The sequence below is a fragment of the Rhinolophus sinicus genome, chromosome X, assembly GCF_036562045.2.
Source record: "Rhinolophus sinicus isolate RSC01 chromosome X, ASM3656204v1, whole genome shotgun sequence".
NCBI lineage: Eukaryota > Metazoa > Chordata > Mammalia > Chiroptera > Rhinolophidae > Rhinolophus > Rhinolophus sinicus.
The window spans coordinates 32918740-32943049 of record NC_133768.1 but is presented as its reverse complement, the minus strand read 5'-3'; the positions used below and the strand labels follow the sequence as shown (position 1 = coordinate 32943049).

The following is a 24310-nucleotide window of genomic DNA, read 5'->3' as shown; positions in this document are numbered from 1 at the left end:
ATCCACGTAGCAGGTAATTTCAGTAGTTCTCACAGCAGGGTTGTAATTCTTAAATACTTAAAATATTAGTATATATGTTGTCTCTCCTGAGGAATAGAACCTTTTTCTTCATCTTGCTGTTAGCAAAGTTAGATTCTCTCAAGTGATTGAAAGCACTCTGCCAGCCTAAAGTTCTATAAAAAGTCTAAGTAATAGCAACGATAAAACCTTATTAGCCGTTTCAGGCTCTGAATCAAGATTTTCAATCCTTGGCACCTAATTAAACGTTTTACATTCTAAAGAAACACGTAGCATTAGACCTCTCTCCAAACGCTTCCTTTCCTGATTGGGATTAGGAAATTGGTCAAGACTTTGTACGAAGCACACACATGCAACTCAAAATAAAGATGTCTTTGGTAATGCTTTCAAACATTATTGCCCTCAGATCTGGCTGATATCATTAACTGCTGGTGGGGTTGGGGGAATGGTACGAAAGCCACTGTTTTTGGCAAGCCTACAGGCATCTCCGGGGCTTTAAGGATGTTACCTTGTTGTAGTCTCACACTTGCATTATGAGGCTGGTACAGCATTACCCCTAATTTATGGAGAAATGAGAGATGAGTGCCAGTAAGAACCTTTGAGTTCAGGCTTAAACTCATCAGCCCTAGAAGCAGGAGTGCTCAGCTTCAGAGTCCCAGACTCTCATATGCCTTCTTCTGCAACTCTCTTCACGTAGAATCTGTGCCTGCACTGTCCAGTACGGTCACTACCGTGGCTGCTGGATGCTTCCAGTGTGACGAGTCCAAATTGAGAGGTTGTTATGTCAAATACACGCCAGAGTTCAAAGGCGTATTATGAACAAAATGAATTTAAAATACCTGGTTAGGGCGGCCGGTTGGCTCAGTTGGTTAGAGCGCTGTGGGGACAGAACCCCAAAAAGCAGTTTCCAGGCTCTCGGCCTCACATAGAAAGCTGCTGGCTCAGGTAGTAAATGGCCATCAACTGTGACGGGATGGCCATCAGCTGTGGCTAGTTGGCCGTCAGCTGTAACCAGTGAGCCATTGGCCACTAATATAACTGCTGTGGCTACGCTAGCAGAAAGAGAAAAAAATGGGGGGCTAGCAAGAAGACGGTGGCTGAGCTAACAAGAGCGGATTGCAGAGAGGAGGATGCCGCCAGCGAGAATATAGTGGTATGACTCCCCTACTTATGGCTCCGTGGGTGTTCCTTTTTGGCCTCACCATGTCCTGCGTTCTTATGTGGGGAGCGGGACCAGAGACGCCGCAGGCCTCCCTGCATGACAAATGGCGCAGCGAGCAGGGTCTCCCACATGACAAATGACACAGCGAGCAGGGTCTTCTGCACGACAAGCGCAGTGCTCATAACACCAAGGTCACCGGTTCGATTCCCAAATGGGCCAGTGAGCTGCGCCCTCCACCACTAGATTGAAAACAACGACTTGACTTGGAGCTGATGAGTCCTAGAAAAACACACAGTTCCCCAGTATTCCCCAATAAAAATTAAAAAAAACACACACCTGGTTAGTGATTCTTATATTATTTTTCATATATTGCATATATTGGGTTTTTGCATATATTGCATATATTGGGTTAAGTATATTACTGCAATCAATTTTCCCTGTTTCTTTTTACCTTTGTGTGCATGGCTATTAGAAAATTTAAGATGACATATGTGGCTTGAATTTTCTTTCTATTGGACAAGCTTGCCCTATAGGAAGAGAGATAGCAAAGGTTAATATTGGACAACCTCTAATGGGAGTGGACAACCTCCCGGGCCTGTCTCCAGGATGGAGGGACTGAGTGGGGAAATTATTCCATAGAATTAAACAGCAGGTGGGCTCAAAAATCCAATATAACAGCACTCTTTGAATTGGGGTTGAGAGCTACAGAATCCCAGCACTGCCTGCTAGCCTGCCTCAGGAGCAGCCACTTCCGTGTGTGAACATATCTTTGTGATTGGTTCTCAGGCTTCCAACACTTCGGGTTCTTTGGTGAGTGTAGTTGCCAAGAGCTGATAGGATCTGTAGCGGGCAGCTGCAAAAAATGAGCACAAAGGGAGCATGGGCGTGGCGTTAAACATAGCTCCATGGCTTTGGATAGCCTCCTGACATGGTTCAGAAAGCGTATTTACCTTTCCAACATCACTGTCTCATGCTCGGTTCCCCAGAAAGAGGACTCTGAGATGGAACTTAGCGTGCAGGAGGTTTCTTAGGGAGAGCCCTTGGGATCCACCCCTGAGGAAGGGAGTAGAGAACACAAAAGTGGGCAGAGGGAGACGTGGAGCTGCACTGTAGTCCTCAGGGAAGCCTTAACCAATTCTATGGGAGTTTGAAAGAGAATGACCTACTTTTGGAGTTGTCTCAAGGTAGGGCGAAAGGGCGGGCTTTAATACCCCCTTGTCAATCAGTCATTGGAGGTAGGCTACTCTGGGAAAAGAAGTAGCCTTGGGTGGAGGGCCTGATAGCTGGGGGTTGTCCGCTGGTGGCACTCCCCACAGCTGGGGGGGGGGAAGAGGTGTCATGCGGGGCGGCCTGCGGGGTCTCTGGTCCCACTCCCCACATAAGAACGGAGGACATGGTGAGGCCAAAAAGGAACACCCATGGAGCCATAGCTAAGGGAGTCATACCACTATAGTCTCACTGGCGGCTGGGTTGGAGACACAGGAAGCAGGAACCACGCTATCCGCAACCTGCCATCCACGTATCTCTGCCAAACAATCTCACTTGCTAGCAATCCTCTTCTCTGCAATCTGCAATCCACACTCTGCCGCTTCTAGCTCAGCCACCATCTTCTTGCTAGCCCCCATTTGCTGCTAGCGTAGCCACAGCAGTTATGTTAGTGGCCAATGGCTCACTGGTTACAGCTGACGGCCAACTAGCCACAGCTGGTGGCCATCCAATCACAGTTGATGGCCGTTTACTACCTGAGCCAGCACCTTTCCACGTGAGGCCAAGAGCCTGGAAACTGCTCTCCTGGCTGTGTCCCCAGAAGAGGGATGCCACTGTCACAGAGCTGGCATCTGAATCTAGGTCCCCTAATTCCTTGTCCAGCACTAGTTCTCCTGTTCTGCCCAACCAGAGAGAGATTCTTCCACAGAGCAAAACAGAATAACCAGGATCTGGAGCCAGAAACACTGCAGGGGAAACAGGCCATGATTCTGATTCTGCTCCCTCCACCCGCTTCAGAAAAGTGCCCATTTTCACATTGGATATGTCAATCCTGGAGTATCAAGGAACAGGGGAGATTTACTAAGGGTGTAGCGAAAAGCTGCTGTGAGGATGGGCCAGTCAGCTTTGTGTAGCCTGTTACACAGCTGTACGTTCCAACCTCAGCCAGCAGCGTCATCACTATAAGACAAGCTTACGCTCATCAAAGACAAACACTGTAGTCTTGATTGCTGGAGAAGCAGGTGCTCATGCATCTGAGCACTCAGGATAGCGACATGGTGGCTCTTGGGCATTGTCAGCATGGTTTTCCAGCAAGAGCCCCCACCAGTATGCCAAGTACATGTCAAGGTCAAGGGCCCTCGGTGATGGCAAAGCTCTCAAAAGAGGTCAAGAAGGTGATCAGTTCTGGTCACTGTCTGTGCTTTCTGTGCAAAGTGCTGAGCTAAAGGTGTTGGCCCAAAGGGCTGAAAGCCTGCCAAAACCTTGCAGGGGCGGAGGGTAACAGTGTCCGGTGTCAGCCTGGAAAATGGATGATTGGATCCAGGAAGCCTGACTGTTTTGATCACTGTCTTTCTTACGCAAGTTTCTCCTGTGGTTAACATAGGAGGAATTTAGCTTTCGCAGGGCCGCCAGTAAAACTAGATGGAACCATATCTCTCTCAGACAGACGGGGTGGGGGATGGTGCCTCAGACAGCGCTCCGTACAGAGTGCCGACTCGGGGTATGGAGAAACACACGTGAAATAGAAGCCAGGTAATGAAAGTTCCAAGCACAGCAGCAAATAATCAGGCAATTATTGAGCTAAGACTATAGCTTTAAGTCCTGAAACTTCTGAGTCAGAAAATTCTTGTAATAATAGTTAATAAGAACATAACCCTTAACCATAAGAAGCAGGAAAAGTTGTCTAGAAGACGAACTGCGGGCTACAGCTGAATTAAGAAACAAAAATGCAGATTTGTGATGACTTTAACCAAAAAGAATGGAACAATAGTAAGTGCACTGAGGCTTGGCAAAGGGGAGAAGGCATCGGCAGGAAACATGAAAAACCTGCTTTACCTTGATTAGCTCTTAATGAGTTTTTGGCTGAATGGAGGGACCACTCTTTTACCTCCATCTCGTGGTTAAACACAGAACTGCAGGATACTCTGAGTCTTCTTTCCCCCCCTTTTCCTATTTGCCAAACATCCCTGTGCCTCAATCCCCAAAGTGGGAGTCGGCTGATTGAATTTGCCCCACGGTTTCCCCTCTCTCATTTCCAAGTCCCAGCTCTATTATATGATAGAACCATAGCTTTTTTACTTGGCCCTTTCTTCCCTCTGTCAAGTAAGAGAATATAAGATTACAGGTACAAAACTAGTTACTATAATGAGAAATCATAAATTCTGAATTTTAAGGAGTTGATAAATACTTAAACGTCACAAAATCCAGACAAGGTGACATAATATATATTTTTAACTGCTTAACACACCTCTATAGTACTTTTTATCTTACAACTTTTGGCTGCATACTCGGTGATCGATTTTTGGTTTGATCAATAATTCCGAAAAAAAAAAATAAAGTTAATCTGAAATTAGGGCATACAAGAGCAATTCAAACGCCTTCTTAAATTGCCACTACATGGTATTGGGCTACATAATTATGTAATCGCATTACTCTTATGGGATAAAAATTGACTCATTGATAAATATGTTTCTTCAGGGTATTTTGCTGTGTCAGTGGCAATTTTGCCTGCCGTTTCGTCTGGAACTGCCAGACTTCATCAGAACAAGAGGCATCAGATACTCTAAGATATGGTCCAATTCACTGGGGTGGATAAAACACATGACTTCACAGACAGATCTACTCACTGTTTGTTATACTGTTGTAGGTTTGTGCCCTACAACCCAGGAATTCTGATAAATTCTATTCCACATACATTCCATGAGAAAGAAAAAGGAAATATATGGTACATTCATAATCATATACATTGCTTTGCTGAATATATTCCTGACAGGAGAGAATTTCCTTTGTCTAGGGATGACTAAGAACTAAATCCCCTGTTTATAATTTTTCATGTCTGATGATTGGGAGAATTTTCCACAGAGTAGCTTCTGACTCCATAACTTTCAAATCTTGTTTCTCTTCCACTACTCATATGCTTCTGGTTCCGGGTACCATAGGACATTTTTACATTGGAATACAACCTCTGGGCCTGAATCTCCAGGTTACGTCATCTGGGGACTCAGCCCATGGGTGGTGACAGTGTTCCTGGAAGCTGTTCTTACACTGGGATTGCTGGCAACATCTTACAAACACTCACAAAATATCCCACTAAACCCAAATTAAATATATCCTAACTCAATTTCCCCTTAGCTGGATATAAAAAATTTCTCTTATCTACTTCAATGCTACTAGATCTGAGGGGAAGTATGGCTGACAGGAAGTAGGTATAAAAGGACATTGATTATAAACAGATAGATAGATGAATAAGATACAACACTGCCCTCAAGAAACTTGCTGACCAGTAGGGCATTTAAAGATGGCATCTAAGCAGCTACATTACAAGATGGAAATTGATGAGAGCCTTAAGAAGGGTAAAGATAAACAACAAAAAAAACAATAATAAAAAGCTAACAATCATTGAGTACTTACTATGTGCCATATACTTTTCTAAGCATTTTACATGTGCAAAATCTTTTAACCCTCACAGCAGCTCTACAGAGTAGGTGCTTTTATTAACAGCTCATTTTAGAGAAGTGGAAACTGAGGCCAAGAGATATTCAATGAGTTATTTAAGGTCACATGGTTAGTGGAGGGCAGAGCCTGGGAGTGAGGAGACTGATTGGCGGTGGGGGTTGGGTTTGTACCAGGACAAGAAAATGCTAATGTGGCAATGGGGAGACAGGTAGGAGGCTGGGTGAATCCCAGAGAGCTGGCTTTGGAGACAACAAACAATGATACTATTTGCTGAGAAGAGGAATGTAAGAGAAGCTGGCTTAGAAAAAGATGATGAGTTCAGTCCTGCCATGTTGATTTGAAGCATCTGTGGGACATCCACATAGAGAAGGCCAGGAGGCAGTTGGATAGCTGAGTCCAGAGAGAGAGAGAGAGAGAGAGCTGGGTAGGAGACAGTGTGGGTCATCTCTGTGTAGTGTTTGATCTACTCCAGGGGAGTGACTGAGTTCCCCTGGGATGTGTCAGGTGTAGGAGGAAGCTGAGCTGTAATCCCCTCTCTGAGGCTTTGTCTCCACCTTATGACTTTGCCTCCTTTGGCTATGGCTGACTGATCCATGGAAAGAAACCTGACCAAGGCTGGACCAATCAGAATTCTTCCCTCGATTTTCAAACTGGAGCTAAGGGGAACCATTGGGTAGGAGGCTCTGGAGCGGATGGGAGTCACGTGGTGGAAAGAATGACATCACTCCAAAGAGAGAAGCTGGGAGAAGAGAGAGTATGGGGGCCAAGAGAAAAAAATCCCAGGGGTCCTGATGGCCCAGCTGCATCCCTTTTCTCCTTTTCTTCCCCAATCAGGTAAGAGTCCCAACATCCTGCCAGTAAAATTCCCATTGGGCTAGGCAAAGCTGGGCTGAGCTTCTAGTGTTGGAGTGGAGTTCAGAATTGAGTGGGATGTGAAGAAATACCACGAGTGCAGGCAACTTCCAAAGAGCTCACGGTGAAGAGAAGGGAGAGAGAGAAAAGGCCAAAACTCAACAAGAACGCAGGTTCAAGGAAGGGTTTTTTATTTTATTTCAGGTTTTTAAGCTGTGGCAAACTTAAACATGTTTATGTGCTAGGGTAAAGAGCCAGTAAAAGTAGCATAAATCATAACAACAGAATATACTAAAACGGAGCAGATATACAAAGCTATAAAAGCCTTAAAGATAAAGAAAATATGCCCTCAATAAAAATAAAGAGAAAAAGCAGAAGGAAAATAAGCCTTGTAGTGGAAAGCAGGCGTTCGCATGAGTACCCACACATAGTCCTGCGCAAACCCTGACTCTGGTCAGGGAGCCGTTCCAAGACCTTAACCTCTTGCTTTTTTCACCTCCAGGGGCTCGCCCAGTGCACTGGGAATGGACTCTTGAGAAGCAGCTACGCAGCGAAGATTAGGACGAGACACGCCCACTCAGTACAGTACACACAGCCTTGGGTGTTAACTCAAGACCACAGTTGGGGAGGAGCCTCTGGAGAGTAGAAGATTCCGGAGGGAAAGGAGATGACTGCCGAGGTCTCTGCATAGGGGCGGGGCTAGTGTACGGAGGCAAGGGAGAGATTAGCCTCAGATCGGATGAGAGGCCATTGGCTGTGATACAAGAGAAGGAGAACACTGGTGTGTCTGTCGGAAGCGAGGGGCTGGAAGTGGACTCCATTTTCCCTGCAAAGTTGAAGGCAAGGGCATCTGCTGAGAGTTACCAGGAATGGGCTAGGTGTGTCAGTTAAGAAGGCTTTTGGCTTCAAGTACCCCAAAATCCAAGCAATAGTGGTTTAAATTTTAACGACCTTTACTGCTTAGCTAGCAAGAAGTCTGGAGGCAGGCAGTTCCAGGTTTTGTCCATGGTTCATTAATTGCATGGAGAATCTGGTTCTGTCAGCCTCTCTGCTCTGCCATCCTTAGTTATTGGCCTTTTCTTCTCTCTCTTGTCACCTCATGATGTCAAGATGGCTGCTGTAGCTTTAGGCATCAAGTACCTGCTTTAGGAGAGGAAGTCGTGGACAGTCAGGCAATGAGAAAACTCCCCATTCCCACCTCTTCTCAGGAAGAAAATTCTCTTCAGAAGCTTCCAAGGAGGCTCCCTTATTAGCGAGGAGTGGGTCACAAACCCATCATAGAACATATTCCCCCAAATTAAGAGATCTTTGCCTAATACCCAAACAAAATTGGGTTCTGTTAGCAGGGAAGAGGTGAGGGGGTGCCTTGGGTAGACAGCCCTAGGGTCTGCTATAGTCAGGTAGGGAGCTCAAGTAGAGGGAAACAGTTTTCAAATAGCTGTCATAGGGGAAGGAGAGAAAAAGAGCATTGCCCAATGGCAGTAGGGGTCCAGTTGGGTGCGAGGCCCAGCATACGGAGGCAGGGTGAAAGTGGGCAGATGGGAATAATTGCCAAAGTCCCCATTTACACAAAAGGCCCCAGCACAGCCCTACCCTAGAAAAAGTTGAAGAGGCTGGGCTCTAGCAGGTTCCACCAAAAGGTCACATGATGAAATGATCAAATTCTAAAGCATTGACTGGCCTGACCATCACGCATGATTAACACTCAGGGTTCAGTTGCAGGAAAAAAAAAATCAGTCCAGCTATTGTAAGTAGAAAGGGATTTAGTTCAGGGTATTGAGTATTTGCAAAATTGTTGTAAGGATGGGAGGATCCGGCTTAGGGCTGACCCTCCAGGAGTGACTCCCAGAGCGACACCACAGAACTACTGGCCTGTCGAGGGCAGCTCCTCTGCTGCTACCTTCACCAAGAAGGTAGGACTCTAGAAGGCTTGATGGGGACTGGTAGCGCCAAGAGCGTGCTGCCTTAGCTGTGATCCGGGGCTCAGGAAGACTCATGCTGTTGCTGCAACTGCTAGTTGACACCCGTGAGGCTAGTTTGGGCACTGGCAAACTGCTGCAGAAACCACGCTTGTCAGTGGCACATGGCCTCGGCCTCACTCCCATCCTCCGAGTCACACACAACAGCATCCAATTAGCATTCAGAACCCTAGCTTTCTAGGCTCCATAGTATAAGAAGGCACAGAGAAGGATAGATGTCAAGAGAGCAAATCCTCCATGTCTACTACAATATTCTAGTAACTTCCAACCCCCAAGGCTGCTTTGAAGAGCTCTTTTGTACTTCAGATCACAAAAAGTTTTGGTGATTGCTTTTTTATTTATTTTATTTTTATTTTTAACTGTGGTAAAAAAGAACACAACACACATAACATGAAGTTTCCTATTTTAACCATTTTTAAGTGTACAGTTCAGTAGTGCTAAGTATATTCACATTGTTATGCAACAGATCTCAGAACGTTTTCATCTTGCAAAACTGAAACTCGATACCCACTAAACAGTAATTTCCCATTCCCCCTCTTCCCAGCCCCGGGGCAACCAATATTCTACTTCCCATTTCTGTTAATTTGACGACTCTAGATACCTCGTATGAGTGGAATCATACAGTATTTGTCTTTCTGTGACTGACTTATTTCTGGTGAATGATTCTTTTAAGAAATCAGGCTATCAAAATTTGCAACCACCAGATAGGAACCCAGAATATATTATAAATATTTGTTGTAATGAGGTGAAGCAGACCTATTCTACAATCTCAACAGCCTCACTATAATACATCAGCCCAAAGGCATCCTTTTAAGCAGATTTTTAGAATGGTATGTCTTTTTCTTATAACCTGGGATGGGCATGGAGCTCTCAAAATGAGTGGTCAAGGAAGCCTTGTCTACAGTGGGGAGAATGCGCTTTCCAGCACATTCCCTGTGGTAGGCAGAATTCTGAGATGGCTCCCAGGGTCCCCCACGCTTCGTAGACTCCCTTCTCCTTGAGTGTGAGGGGGACTTATAAATATGGTGGCATAACGCTCCTGTGATTAGCTTATGCTGTATTACATAGTTGACTTGAAAAAAGGGAATTATCCTGGGTGGGCCTGACCTAATCAGGTGAGTCTTTTAAAGGGACTAGGTTCCTCCTAATGAAAAGGACCCAACACCTGAGACATATTTGGTGTCAGGGAGATTCTCCATTCCTGGCTTTGAATGGTGGGGTCCACATGGCAAGGACCTGAAAGTGGTCTCGTCTCAAGGAGCTAACAGTGACCCCTAACCAATAGCCAGCAAGAAAATGGACACCTCAGTCCCACAATGTCAAGGAACTGAATCCTGACAACAGCCTGAAAGAACCTGAAAGGGGACTCTGAACTCCAGGTGTGATCGTAGCCTTGGCCGACACTTTGATTTTAGCCTTGGGAGAACCTGAGCTGAGAATCCCGTCACACAGGGCCCCAACTTCTGACCTACAGAATTATGAGCAATGAATGGCTGTTGTTTTAAGCTGCTAAATTTGTGGCGATCTGTTACATAGCCATAGAAAACTAATACGTCTCAGTTCTAATATTGGTCCTGCCTCCAATTAACTGTGTGACCAAGGGTATGTCCCTTTACCTCTCTGAGCTTCAGATGCCACAGTTAATGAAAACAATAACTCATTTCCTGCCTGCAGAATTAATGTGAAAATCTAATCAGTTAATGTATGTGAAAGCACTTGGAAAGTTATAAAGTGTCTGTAGGGACAGAGTTCCAGAGAGCAGTTTCCAGGCTCTCGGCCTCACGTGAAAAGGTGCTGACTCGGGTAGTAGATGGTTGTCAACTGTGGCAAGTTGGCCATCAGCTGTAACCAGTTAGCCAATTAGCCACTGATATAACTGCCACGGCTGTGTTGGTTATTCAGTCGGTTGGTTGGCAAGCAGAGAAGCAGACAGCAGGTTGCAGGTTGTGTGGATCCAGCCTCCATTGAGACTATAGTGGTATGACTCCCCTCTCTATGGCTCTGTGGGTGTTCCTTTTTGGCCTAGCCATATCCTGTGTTCTTATGTGGGGAGCGGGACTAGAGGCCCCGCAGGCCACCTTGCACAACAAATGGTGCAGCGAGCAGGGTCTCCCGCATGACAAATGGCACAGTGAGCAGGGTCCCCTGCACAACAGTAGCTTATAAGTGGAAGTTTATTATAGACATTTAAAAAATAACACCCCCCCCCCCAAATATATGATGATGGAAGGAGAACTAACTCTGGGTGGTGAACACACAATGTGATATGTAGATGATGTATTGCAGAATTGTGCACTCGAAACCTATTTAATTTTACTAACCATTGGCACCCCAATGAATTTTTAAAATAAATAAATAAATAAAAATTTAAAAAATAAAAATAATTCCCCAACTTTGACCACAAGAAATGATTTTGAATCAACCAACTCAGGGCTTTGGAGTTAAATGATCATTGGTTAAAATCCTGGTTCTGCCACTCAGTAGCCATCTTTTAATTGGGTTATTTAATCTCTTCTGGACTTAGTGTCCTGGGAATACAAATATGTACCTCATTAGGTGATCCTCAAATATCACAGTACCTAGCACAGAATAAGAGTTCAAGATATAGTACTACGTCATGGGTGTACCGGGCCTGGAGGGCAGCCGGCTCAGATTGGGACAAATCAGAGGTTCCAGAAGAGAGATTTCCCACAAGATGAAATTGATCTAATACTTGACGTCTGAATGTCTTTGGAGTAGATTTAGATATCTGGCAAAGTTTACAGCTATGTTACTGATAAGTATGTAGAGAACTAAGAAAACCAGAAGCTACACGACTATTAACTCCAGGGGAAGGATTGTGCATGAAAAAAGGATAACCAGGCCTGCCCAGTAGCTCAGGCAGTTGGAACTCCGTGCTCCTGACGCCGAAGGCTGCTGGTTCGATTCCCACATGGGCTAGTGGGCTCTCAACCACAAGGTTGCCGCTTCGACTCCTCGAATCCCGCAAGGGATGGTGGGCTCTGCCCCCTGCAACTAAGATTGAACACGGCACCTTGAGCTGAGCTGCTGCTGAGCTCCCGGATGGCTCAGTTCGTTGGAACGCATGCTCTCAACCACAAGGTTGCCAGTTCGACTCCAGCAAGGAATGGTGGGCTGTGCCCCAGCAACTAACAATGGCAACTGGACCTGGGGCTGAGCTGCGCCCTCCACAACTACAATTGAAAGGACAACAACTTGACTTGGAAAAGTACCGGAAGTACACACTGTTCCCCAATAAAGTCCTGTTCCCCTTCCCCAATAAAATCTTAAAAAAAAAAAAGAATAACCATAATTTACCACATGGATCAGGTGTACAAAATATTTACAAAACATTAAACATTTGATAAGACAAACGCTAAATCATGATCCAATCAAAAGAACAGTATAACTATTGGGAGCATGGGGGTGGGTGGGTGTGTGAAGGCACACGTGTGGAAAAAGCAGGAGGAAAAATGAAAAATATTTAAGGAAAAAAGAATAGATTGATAGAATAAGTATTATGCTCTAATTTGACTGTCATAAGTGAAAGATATTTTAGTCCTTTACAAAGATTTTATTTTAACTTGTTGTGGGGACAGAGTCCCAGACTGCAGTTTCGAGGCTTTCGGCCTCATGTGGAAAGGTGCTGGCTTGGTTATTAGATGGCCATCTGCTGTGGCTGGGTGGCCATCAGCTGTTACCAGTTAGCCATTTGAGCCACTAATATAACTGCCGTGGCTGAGCTAGCAAGGGCGGATTGCAGTTAGCAAGGGGGTTGGTTAGTTGGTTGGCAGAGAAGCAGCTAGCGGATTGCGGCTAGCAAGTGTGGTTAGCAAGCGGATTACATTGCGGATCGTGTTGATCCTGCTTCCTGTGTCTCGCCTGGCTGCCAGCGAGACTGGGGTGCAGGAAGGCCCCTCATTGGGGTACTGGCAAATGTTTTCTTTTGTGTCTCAACCAGCCGCCATCAAGAATATAGTGGTATGAACCCCCTACCTGTGGCTGCGTTGCTGTTCTTTTTTGGCCTCACCATTTCCTGCGTTTGTCATGTGGGAGACCCTGCTCACTGCGCCATTTGTCGTGCAGGGAAGCCTGCGGGGTCTCTGGTCCCGCTCCCCACATAACGCAGGATATGGTGAGGCCAAAAAGGAACACCCACGGAGCCATAGGTAGGGGAGTCATACCACTATATTCTCTCTGGCGGCACTATACTCTCACTGGAGGCTGGATCCACACTGTCTGCAAACCGCCATCCACACTTGCCAGCCTAGCCGCCACCTTCTTGCTAGCCCCCATTTTTTTCCTCTCTCCTAGCGTAGCCACAGCAGTTGTATTAGTGGCCAATGGCTCACTGGTTACAGCTGACGGCCAACTAGCCATAGCTGATGGCCATCCAATCACAGCAGATGACCATCTACTACCTGAGCCAGCACCTGTCTATGTGAGGCCGAGAGCCTGGAAACTGCTTTTTGGGGTTTGGCCCCACAGCGTTCTTGTGCGGGGAGTGGGAGCTGAGTCCCTGCATTACACTCGTGAAAAAAAAGATATACTGATAATATTTTAAGAGGGCAGCAATCATAGGATTTGGGGCTAGCTCAGAGTCTCCTGGACCGAACAGTATTTCCCTGTCGGAGGGAGAACTGCAGGGCTCTAGAAGGCATGGAACTTTACAGTAAGTGAAAAACAAAATTCCTATGTGTTTTACTTTGGGAAGTTGTAATGTAGGGTCTCAGCTCCCGCTCCCCGCATAAGAATGCAGGATATGGCGAGGCCAAAAAGGAACACCCACGGAGCCATAGATAGGGGGTTCATACCACTATATTCTCGCTGGCGACTGGGTTGGAGACACAGGAAGCAGGAGCCACACGATCCGCAACCTGCCGTCCACTTCTCTGCCAACCAACCAACCAACCAACCAACCAACCCCCACGTAGCCACGGCAGTTATATTAGTGGCTAATGGCTAACTGGTTACAGCTGATGGCCAACTAGTCACAGCAGATGGCCATCTACTACCCGAGCCAGCACCTTTCCACGTGAGGCCGAGAGCCTGGAAACTGCTCCCTGGGACGCTGTCCCCACAGAAGGTGAAAAAAAAAAGTAGTAAATAAATGTGAAGGCATCTGCCTGTGTCAAATTCATGACAGAGACAAAATGGTATGCAGGTGGCAGTGTTCAGGAGTGTATTTGACATTCATTCCCCGAGCTCCCCAGATCCAGTGTGGAACACACACACTTCCAGCTGACATTACAGCTGAGGGCCTATAACATAATCGGAGCTTATCAGCCCTGGGTTGGTTGATTCAAAATCATTTCCTGTGGTCAAAAGTTGGGGGCTTATTTTTAATATGACAATAATAAACTTCCATTTATAAGCCACTTTATAACTTTCCAAGCGCTTTCACATACATTAACTGATTAGATTTTCACATTAATTCTGCAGGCAGGAAATGAGTTATTGTTTTCATTAACTGTGGCAGCTAAAGCTCAGAGAGGTAAAGGGACATACCCTTGGTCACACAGTTAATTGGAGGCAGGACCAATGTTAGAACTGAGATGTATTAGTTTTCTAGGGCTTTGTAATAGATCACAAATTTAGCCACTTAAAACAACAGCCACTTATTGCTCATAATTCTACAGGTCAGAAATTGGGGCTTTCCCCCCAATACTATGTATAATTTACGTGCAGGGAAGAGCACAGATCTTAAGTAGATAGCTCGATTCCTTTTTCTCTGTATATATACCTATGTGACCAATACTGAAATCAAGGTATGGAACACATTTCTATCACCCCCAGAGAGCTTTCTTGTGTCCCTTTCCAGTCAACACAACTCCCTTTGCCTCCCAGAGGTAACTGCTATTGTGACTTTTACTACCGTAGATTAAGTTTTGCCTGTTTTTAAGCTTCATATAAATGAAAGGGTGTAGTACTTACTTTTATATGTCTGGCTTCTTTCACTTAGCAGAATGTCTGTGTGATTAATCCATGTGGTTTTGTGTATCCATGCTTTGTTCTTTTTGTAGTGTTTTAATTTTTTTATTGAGGTATAATTGACATGTAACATTATATTAGTTTCAGGTGCACAACATAATGATTTCGTATTTGTATATATTGCGAAAGGATCACTACATTAAGTCTAGCTAACATGTCACCATACACAGTTACAAAAATTTTTTTCTTGTGATGAGAATTTAAGATCTACTCTTCTGCTTTATTCTTTTGTATCCCATTATATGACTATCCATTCCATTGTGGACGGACATTTGGGTTGTTTAAAATCTGTGCTCTTGTTTGTTTGTGTTTTTTTTTAGGAGGGCACCACTTACAGTGTGGCCCATGCTGGGATCGAACCAGCACCCTTGGTGTTATTAGCACCACGCTCTAACCCACTCAGCTAATGGGCCACCCCTGAAGCCTGTGCTCTTAACCACTACTCTATGTATGAGATCAGTGTCAACTTCTTGCTAATTCCCTTTGTGTGGATAACACTTACCAAGGCTGGTAGGATTGCTGGAATGGATTCATCATCAGGGAGCAGGTGAAGGCCTTGGGGTGTGTGGGGACAGAGTCCCAGAGAGCAGTTTCCAGGCTCTCAGCCTCATGTGGAAAGGTGCTAGCTCGGGTAGTAGATGGCCATCAGCTGTAACCAGTTAGCCATTGGCTACTAATATAACTGCCGGGGCTAGGCTGGGGGGTTGGTTGGTTGGCAGAGAAGCGGATAGCGGATTGCGGCTACCAAGTGGGGTTGGCAAGCACAGATGGCAGGTTGCGGATCGTGTGGGTCCTACTTCCTGTGTCTCGCCCGGCCGCTAGCGAGACTGGGGTTCAGGGAGACCCTCTGTTGGGGTACTGGCGGGTGTTTGCTTTTGTGTCTCGACCTGCCGCCATCGAGAATATAGTGGTATGACTCCCCTATCTATGGCTCCATTGTTGTTCCTTTTTGGCCTCATCGTATCCTATGTTCTTGTGCAGGGAGCGGGAGCTGAGACCCTGCATGACAGGGTTTCTCAGGGAGTGGGCCCTGGACCATGCTGGTGAGGGCAAGAGGTAAACCACCTTTGCCTACCAGAGACTGAACAGCCCAGCTCCATCTGAATGCTGGCTCACCCTTCAAGGACAGCAACAGTTTTCCCCCTGAGGTAAATTGTTTTGCAATCTCCATGGAGATCCGAAAGCCCCCACAGTTTCCCGAGAAGTCTCTGAGCTTCCACTGATCAAGTAGTCAGGGTTAGGAAGGGTTGTCTGGCCTCAAAAGCCATTTGTAAAGCTAACAAACAAATCACAAGGCAAATTGAGTTCAGTCTGTTTCTGGGTGAACCCAGCAACATTTTCATTGTGAGCTTAAGGGTGGGATTGCTAAGGCATAGGCCGGTAGGGTCATCTGCACAAAGCCTGGGCAAGTTTTATGGGCCCTTGGTGGACTTGCACGCCTGCTACAGTGAACATGCACAACAAAGAGGCCCTTTAAAGAAGAGAGGTTTTATGGTCTTCAACAGCAAGCTAGGGCTTGTTCTCTCCGGCTTTGGGAAGGAGGCAAGGGAGAGGGTGATTTACAGCAGCTGGGACACCTCCCCTCCTGTGAACTTCTTTGGGTTAAAACATGCATTTGGTGGTCGCCAGAAGCTTGCAGGCTGGTCTACACTGAGCAGCTGGGGGTGACAGCTTACAGCTGTGAAGATGATTAAAAGCTTGGAAAGCAGGACTGATGGGCCCTCTTCAGAAGAACCTGGATTATTCAGCCTGGAGAAGTAAAGATTAATACCCATGCTTAAATATATAGGTGGTTCTCACACTGCAGTTGGTGGTCAGCTAGTCTCCATTTCTCAGAAAATGAAATCATAACATGATGAAGTGGTTTTAAATTCCAACACGAGGGACCAAGGGTTGAGAACAAAACACCAAGGTGTGGCAATGAGAGTTGAATGTTACACTGAGTTACCATGGAGGCGGCTGGAACCTTTTCTGCATAGCTGTGCAAACAGACTGGAAGCGCCCAAAAGTCAAGAAGAGACGGGATGGCTTCTAAGGTCACCTTATTTCTGCACTGTTGTCTTAATGCGGGTTCCCCAAGACACAGACCCTGAGACAAGGATGTGGATACAAGTAGTTCACTTGGGAGGATGTCCCAAGAAGCGTGGCGATGGACTGTGGAAGTGAGCCAGGGAAAGGAGGAAGGGCAGTCAAGGGTCAACTAAACAGCAGGCGACCTCTGTGGGCAACTGGGGCACAATGGCACTGGGGACTCTCTGGGAGATGATGTGGAGTAGAATGTTCTCCCAAATGATCAAGGAAGCTGGGGTACTTAGCCATCCACTCCCACCTCTTGTTGGTAAAGGCTCATTTCTATTCCAAAGAGTCCTATGGCCATTTGTGTGGGTAACAGAGCTTTAGAAAAATGAGACTATGCAGACTTTTCAAGGATTGTTGGTACAGACATGGCTACCAGGGACACAATCCTAAACCATGGGACCCCTTATTAAAATGGGAAGCACGTGGGGGCCAGGTAATAAATGGTGGTGATTCCATTGGGTCCATGAACCTACCAAGTGGTCATTTCTCTGGTCCCTGAATGTCTATTGGAATGGACACACTTAGTGATGAGCAGAACCCCCATCCATACTGGTTCCTTGGCCTATTGAGTAAGGGCTACCGTCGTAGAGAAGATTAGGCGGAAGCCTTTGTAATACCTTCCTTACACACCAAGCCAAGAGAGTGAATCTTAAGCAGTATCACACCCTAGGGAGTTGGCAGATATTAGGGCCTCCCTCAATGATGTAAAAAATGCAGAGTTGGTAGTCCCCAACACATACCCATTTAATTCACCAGTCTGGCCTCTAAAAGAACTGGATGGATCATGGTGAATGAAAGTAGATCACTTAGTCAAGCAAAAGCCTCAATTATAGCTGCTTTGCCCAATGTGGTATCTTTGCTTCTGGCACATGGCATGTGGCCATGGATCTGGCAAATACTTTTCTTTTCCATCTCTAGTAGCTTGCATTTTTGTGGGCTGGACAATGGTAGACATGGATGGTCTTGCTCCAGGGCTATGTTAACTTTCCCACCCCCTCTCATAATCGGAAAGCCTCTGGACCATCTGGACATTCTGCAAAACATCACATGGATGCACCATGTTGATGGCGTCATGTTAATCGGACCAGATGAGCAAGAAGTGTTGGAGGTCTTGACAAGACATATGCATGTCAGGGAGTGGGAGATAAACCCTATGAAAATTAGGACCCAACCACATCAATGAAGGTTTGAGAGACCCAGTGGGCTGGGACATGCTGGGACATCCCCTACTAAGTAAAAAAACAACTTATTGCATTTCATCCTACCACTGAAAAAGGAGCACCGTCTTTGGTAAGCCTCCTCAGGGTCTTGGAGTAGCATGCTCTACACTTGGGGATACCCGTTAACTGGGTGATACAGAAGGCCACCAGCTTTGAGTGGGGCCCAAACCAGGAGAGAACTCTGCAGGAAGTCCAGGTTGTAGTGCCAGCAGCCCTGTGGCTTGGGCTGTATGGCCTAATACTTGAGATAAGTGTAGTGGAAAAAGATACTGGATGGAGTTTATAGCAAGCCCCAATGTGAATAGAAGAATCACAATGTAGCTGCCTGGATCTAGCTTCTGGAGCAAGGCCATGCATGCTATTCAGAAAGCAGCTCTCTGCATGGAGCATCTAAATATGGGGTATCAAGTGACCATGTGACCATAACTGCCCATCATGAGCTGGAACTGTAAGACCTACCAAATCATAAGTTTGGGTAGGCTCAGCAGCAATCCATTGTATGATGAAAATGGTACTTCTGGATTGGGTAAAAGTAGGACCAGAGAGCACAAGTAAGCTATACAAACAGGTGGCCTAGATGCCCATGTCATCCACCACTGTTGCAACAGCATCTTTCCTTCATCTGATCTCAAATAGTGACATTTTGGGGGGCCCCTCATGACCCCCTCATGATGAATAAGGGGAAAGGCTGAGCTTGAATCACAGATGGGTAAACTTGGTACGTTGGTGCAAGCCAAAAATGGATTGCTGCCACACTGCAGCCTCAATCGGAGATGACCCTGAAAGACAGAGTTGAGGAGAAATGCTCTCTATGGGTGGATATCTAGATGATGTACATGATAATTTACCTTGTGCAGAAAGAGAATGGTCTGAAGTAATAAAATATATAAACTCAAAGGCAGTGGCAAATGGCTAGGCTGTTTGGTCAGGGAACAGGAAGGAGAAAGATTAGAAGATCAGGGACAAACATCTGGGGAAGAGGCATATGGAGGGACCTATGGGAGTATGCACAAAGTATGAAGATCTTTGTGTCACACATAAATATCCACCAGAGAGCAGCTAGTACAGAAGAGGCACTAAACAACCATGTAGACAAAATGACTCTGCCAGCTGACATCAGCTATCCTCTGTCATTGGCCACCCCAAAGCACGATGGTATAATAGGTATGTGAAGGAAGTAGTCACAGCAACAGTGATGGAGGTTACTCATGAGCCTAACCACATGGGCTCCCCCTCATTAAGGCTGATCTAGCTACTGGCACTGTTGAATGTCCATTCTGTCATTAACAGACCAATGCTAAACTTCCAGTATGGCACCATTCCTCAAGGTGACCAGTTGTCCACTTGGTAGCAAGTTGATTTCCACCCTGGAAAGGGCAATGATTCATCTTGACTGGGATGAATACATATTTATGGTATGGGTTTACCTTTCCTGTCCGCTGGGCCTCCGCTAGCACCACTCCCTCAGGGCTTACAGAGCACTAGATTCACTAACATGTGATCTCACATAACATCTCAGACACAAGGATCCACTTTATAGCAAATGAGACATGACAGTGGGCATATGACCACAGGATGCTCTGGTTCTGTCACATACTGCACCATTCAGGAGCTGTTGGCATGATAAAGTGGAGAAATGGCCTGTTAATGGTGCCACTGACACACCAACTTGGAGATAATATCCTGTAAGGATGGGATGCCATCTTCCAGGATATTGTACATACTGTAAACCAACGATGTTCATATGGTGCTATTGCCCCAATAGTAGGATATGTGGATCCAGGAACAAAGAGGTAGAAATAGGAGTGGCCCAATTAATATCAATCCCATTGCTCCACTTGGGGAATTTGTGCTTCTGGCCGCCGTAATGTGGATCTACAAGTATTTGTTCTCAGAGGACGACTGCTAACATTAGGGGATACAGTAGGTTTTTCACTATACTTTAAGATTCAGTATCCCCCACCCCAGTCTCTTTGGGCTCCCTGTGCCAAATGACCAGAAGGCAAAGAAAGGAGTCACCATCCTGGCAGTGGTAATGGACCTCTGATCATTAGGAGGAGCTAGAGCTGCTGCTACACAACTGGGACAATGAGGAATCTGGTTCCCAAATGATTCTCTTAATGCCCAGTGTTAATGGTAAGTGGATAAGTACAGCAGTCACAGCCTAAGAAGGCCATGGCAACCCTGGGTTCAGAACTTTCAGGGATAAGTGTCTTTATCACCTCACCAGGAAAGGCAACTAGATAACAGGGGTGCTAATAGAGGGGAATCTAAGAAAGGTAGTGGAGGAGGAATCTCTATTATGGCTTCAAAATCCACTGCAGCAGTGACAGGGGCTATAACTAACCCGTGTCTTTGAAGTTTCCCAGAAAACAAGACTCCAAAATCCTGAACAAGCTCTTCTCAAGTGGAATAAACTTGTTACAAGAAGGAAGTGAATGAAGTGGTGCAAGGGGTGGACTGTAGTAGACACTGTCATGTGTTACCCAGATCCCTCTTCAGGGCCAACCTACACAGCTCCCAGCTGCTGATGGCTCACACCTGTGTCTCTTCCCCCCCCCCCACTCTCCCCTCCCCCCCAACTCCGAGTCAAGCCTTTGTTCTCAGTCTAGTTGTGGAGGACACAACTCACTGGCCCATGTTGGTATTATGAGCGTTGTGCTCTACCATGTTTCCCTGAAAATAAGATCGGGTCTTATATTAAGGTTTGCTCCAAAAGATGCATTAGGGCTTATGTTCAGGGTATGTCATCCTGAAAAATCATGCTAGGGCTTATTTTCCGGTTAGGTCTTATTTGGGGGGAAACAACGGTACTAAAATATAAAGCTTTTTCCTTTAAAAATGTTTTAGTACTTGTAAAACACAGTAGGGGTATAGTGATACATGAATAACAACAGAAATTTACAAATTGCAAAACAATTATTTTTGGTGTTATTATTTTATGTAATACAATAAATAATACTTTATTAATGTGATGTCTTGATCACATTTTTCTGGTTCACTTATCTACAAATTCATTTATTAGGTCATCAAATTTATCCTTTTAGCAATTTAATTTTCAATCAATATAAATTGAAAGAGACATCAGTCGCTCTTGGCAAATGCAAGATTGCAGGTAACTTTGATAATGTTTAATTTTGAAAAGGCTCTTTCTCAGGATGCAACTGTTACTAGAGCTATTAAGAGTATTTTTTAATTTTATTTTATTGGGGAATATTGGGGAACAGTGCCCATCAGCTCTTCTCCAGGGCCCATCAGCTCCAAGTCATTGTCCTTCAATCTAGTTGTGGAGGGCGCAGCTCAGCTCCAAGTCCAATTGCCGTTTTCAGTCTTTAGTTGCAGGGGGCGCAGCCTACCAGCCCATGCAGGAATTGAATAGGCAGCCTTGTTGTTGAGAGCTCGCGCTCTAACCAACTGAACTGAGCCGTCCGGCCACCCTTAAGAGTATTTTTATAGGCTGTGACAACCTTGGGATAAATTTCTAATAGATTATTTTAAAATATATTGTGTTTTGAAATTGAAATTTTTTAGTATATCTGGAGCTAATGATTCTCACGAAACAATTTAAAAAAAAAAATTTAACTGTACAAATCAGTTTCATGTAAGTCTGAATTTAATTTTAAATGTAAATTTATACAATGGCATTTAAATATTTTCTCTGACATTTCCTATAACTTGTGGAGGTCATAGAAGAAATTGAAAGTGGCTTCATGATTTATATGTAATCAAAATGCCCACTTATGCATTCTATTACTGTACCTTCAATTACAAGGAAAAATCAATTTTAAAAATTGTCTTCTTTGTTAATAATTGGTTCATCTGAAGCTTCCGATGAAAATAGTGTTCTTTTCAGTTGAATTTGACGATCTTTAAATTTAATTTCTATTTCTAAGCCTGTGGATATTTGTCATGCAATGTTGTTGTAGTTTTCAAAACCCAAGATTCTAAACTCTGAAAAGCTCTACCAACTCCCTGATATGCTTTGCTGCAACATCCATGTGTACGCTTTGATTTTTAAAAATAATTTCCTGACAAAAGTATACTGTCTGAGCTCCAGCAGTTTTTGTCCAGGCGTTCAGGCTGGAGAGTTAATATTTGTGCAGATGTCACAGGGATGGGGTCCAGGCACTGATGGGTAAGCTGGCCTCCCACTGCAGGTCCCAGTGCTAACCCCATGTGGAGCCACTCCTCTCTCCTGCGCCTCAGCTGCTACTTCTGCTGCCATGACCACTGCCAATCTGGGCCTTGGGGCTCTGCGGTGCCCTGACTGCCCCAGGCATGCATGTGCGCCCTAGGTTGCCAGGGAATGCTTTGGTTGTGCTGTGTGCAGAGCCCAAGCTGCCACCCAGTGTATCTGCTGCTCAGTTGCAAGCTCCATTGTCCTACCAGATGTTACTTACGAAACTCAGGTTCAAATGTAAAATTATGAAGAATTTGCAGACAGAGACAGCAAAGCATTAAACCAAGCATGGGGCCCTTCGGAGAGCGGACCCTGTGCTTTTGTGACACTGTCCCCGGGCTTCAAGCTGTACTTTTAGACTAACTCACTGGTCAGCTGGTGTAAAACTCCGTCTTGATTTGAGTTCCCCTCAAAAAAGAGGGATCCTGAGGCAAGGATGTAGGCTCAAGTTGTTATTTGAGTGTGGGGAAGTGAGAAAGGGAAATGGGAAAAGCCCATTCAGATCTGTTAATAGGCGCCTGGGGTGCAATGCTGCCTGGGGCCCTCGGAAGGACTGTGTAGAAGATACCGGAAACATCCTCCTACTGAGAGGCCAGGAAGTTGGGGGTATTTATCCTTCACTTCCCATTCCTCACTGGTTGAGGGTCACTCCTAACTCCTGAGGCATTAACACAACCTGCTTCCCAGTCCCCAACCCACACCAAGCATGCCTCCCTGGGCTGGGGGATGCCTTCTGGAAGAAAGACACAGGAAGCCGTAGAATAACTTGTCTCCATGCAGATGACCTCCTGGGCAGAGCTCCGGGAGATGGGTGCAGCCAAACAGGCCCAGACCTTTCCTCTCAACCCTCCCACCCCTGCCCTCTAGCGCACATGAACCACATGGGCCTTTTCATTTATCCTTAATTCTGTAATTAGTGCTTAATTTCCTCCTCACATTAGTATTGCAAGTGTCTCCAACAACTTTATTCTCTTGCTTTATTTATACTAGTGAAAAGGCACTTAGAAGCAAAGGATGCCCACCTCTATATATCTCTCTTCCTGTTTATTTCTGTGTTTACGGGGTGCCTATCACCATGGTATCTGGTCATTAAGACAGCCCCAGTAGATCAAATTCATTACCTAAGAGAGGAGGAAAAACACTCCCCTCCTCAGCTCCGTGCAGAAGGCATGCGGTAGCGCACCCAGGGCTCGGGCTCAGGGAGACCCGCCAACCTGGCGGAGCCTCTTGTTTTCCAACTCAAGGAGAGGAACATTTTTGGCAAAGAAGTGAATCCCCTCCTAGAGCTAGGCATGGAGAGCTTGCAAACTAATTTGGAAGATCTATCAGAGGGTGGGAGTCAATATGTTGGGCATTTAAAATTTGAAATGATTTCAATTTCATTGCTCTCCAAATATCAAATTGAGCCTATTTTTCACAAACGCAGCTTCGAGCTCTGAGCAGCTTCCACTGGAAGATTCTGGATGTTAACTCCTTCTTTCTCATCCTGGAGTTACAGAGGGTGCCAGGCTCAAACAGCAAGGAGCAGCTCTTTGTGCCCAGGCCTGTGTGGCTGCTTGAAGGCTCCAGCTCCCCAGGGCAACCTGGGCACGACGTGGAGACCTCCATCCCGCGCTGTTGGTCACAGCCTCCGTCCTCCTGCCCTGCCCTCCCTTCCAGCCTCTACCTTCTGCCCTTAGGACTCCCTCTGAGTTTATGGCCTTGTAATAGAGCAGGAAGAGAGTTCAGCGTTGTTGTCACCCCCCGACTCCCCACAAACACACACACAGAGCAGAGCCAAACACTGAACACCGAGTTTTTCAGTGGAGAAATTAGGGTTGCTTCATCTTCCAAGTGCTAAGCAAGGAGAACTGGAAGCTGTAGCGCTTAAAGTCTGAACTTTAAGGCTTCCAATCAGTTTTAAGGGGTTAGGGGGAATAGGTATGTGGAAGTGCTGGCGGGGCGAGTTTTAATTGGAGGACCTTGGAACTTGGCCATTTATGGTAAGGGGCTTCAGCACCAGATCTTCCTGGACAACGGACCCCACACCTGAAATGGTTTGGGTGTTCAAGTTCCAGTCATGTCGAGATCCTTTGGTTCCATGGGGAGGGGCGAGTTTTTGCTCCTGGGTGCAACTGGAGAATAGGGGTGGCACATGCTCAGTACTATCTCTGTAAAATAACTCAAG

General features: G+C 45.8%; 1 long non-coding RNA gene across 8 annotated transcripts in view; it reads left to right on the top strand.

The window, feature by feature from the left end:
• Positions 1-24310, top strand: part of LOC141569749 (uncharacterized) — a 77300-nt gene that overhangs the window by 39725 nt on the left and 13265 nt on the right. For 2 of the 8 annotated variants that reach the window (XR_012493542.1, XR_012493539.1), the window contains one exon: positions 7197-8607. The exons of 5 other annotated variants lie outside the window; for them this stretch is intronic. This is a non-coding gene — a long non-coding RNA (uncharacterized LOC141569749). Of the gene's footprint in view, positions 1-7196; positions 8608-14283; positions 15813-24310 lie in introns of those variants that run through there. One more of the 8 variants, XR_012493543.1, reaches the window with a different exon arrangement.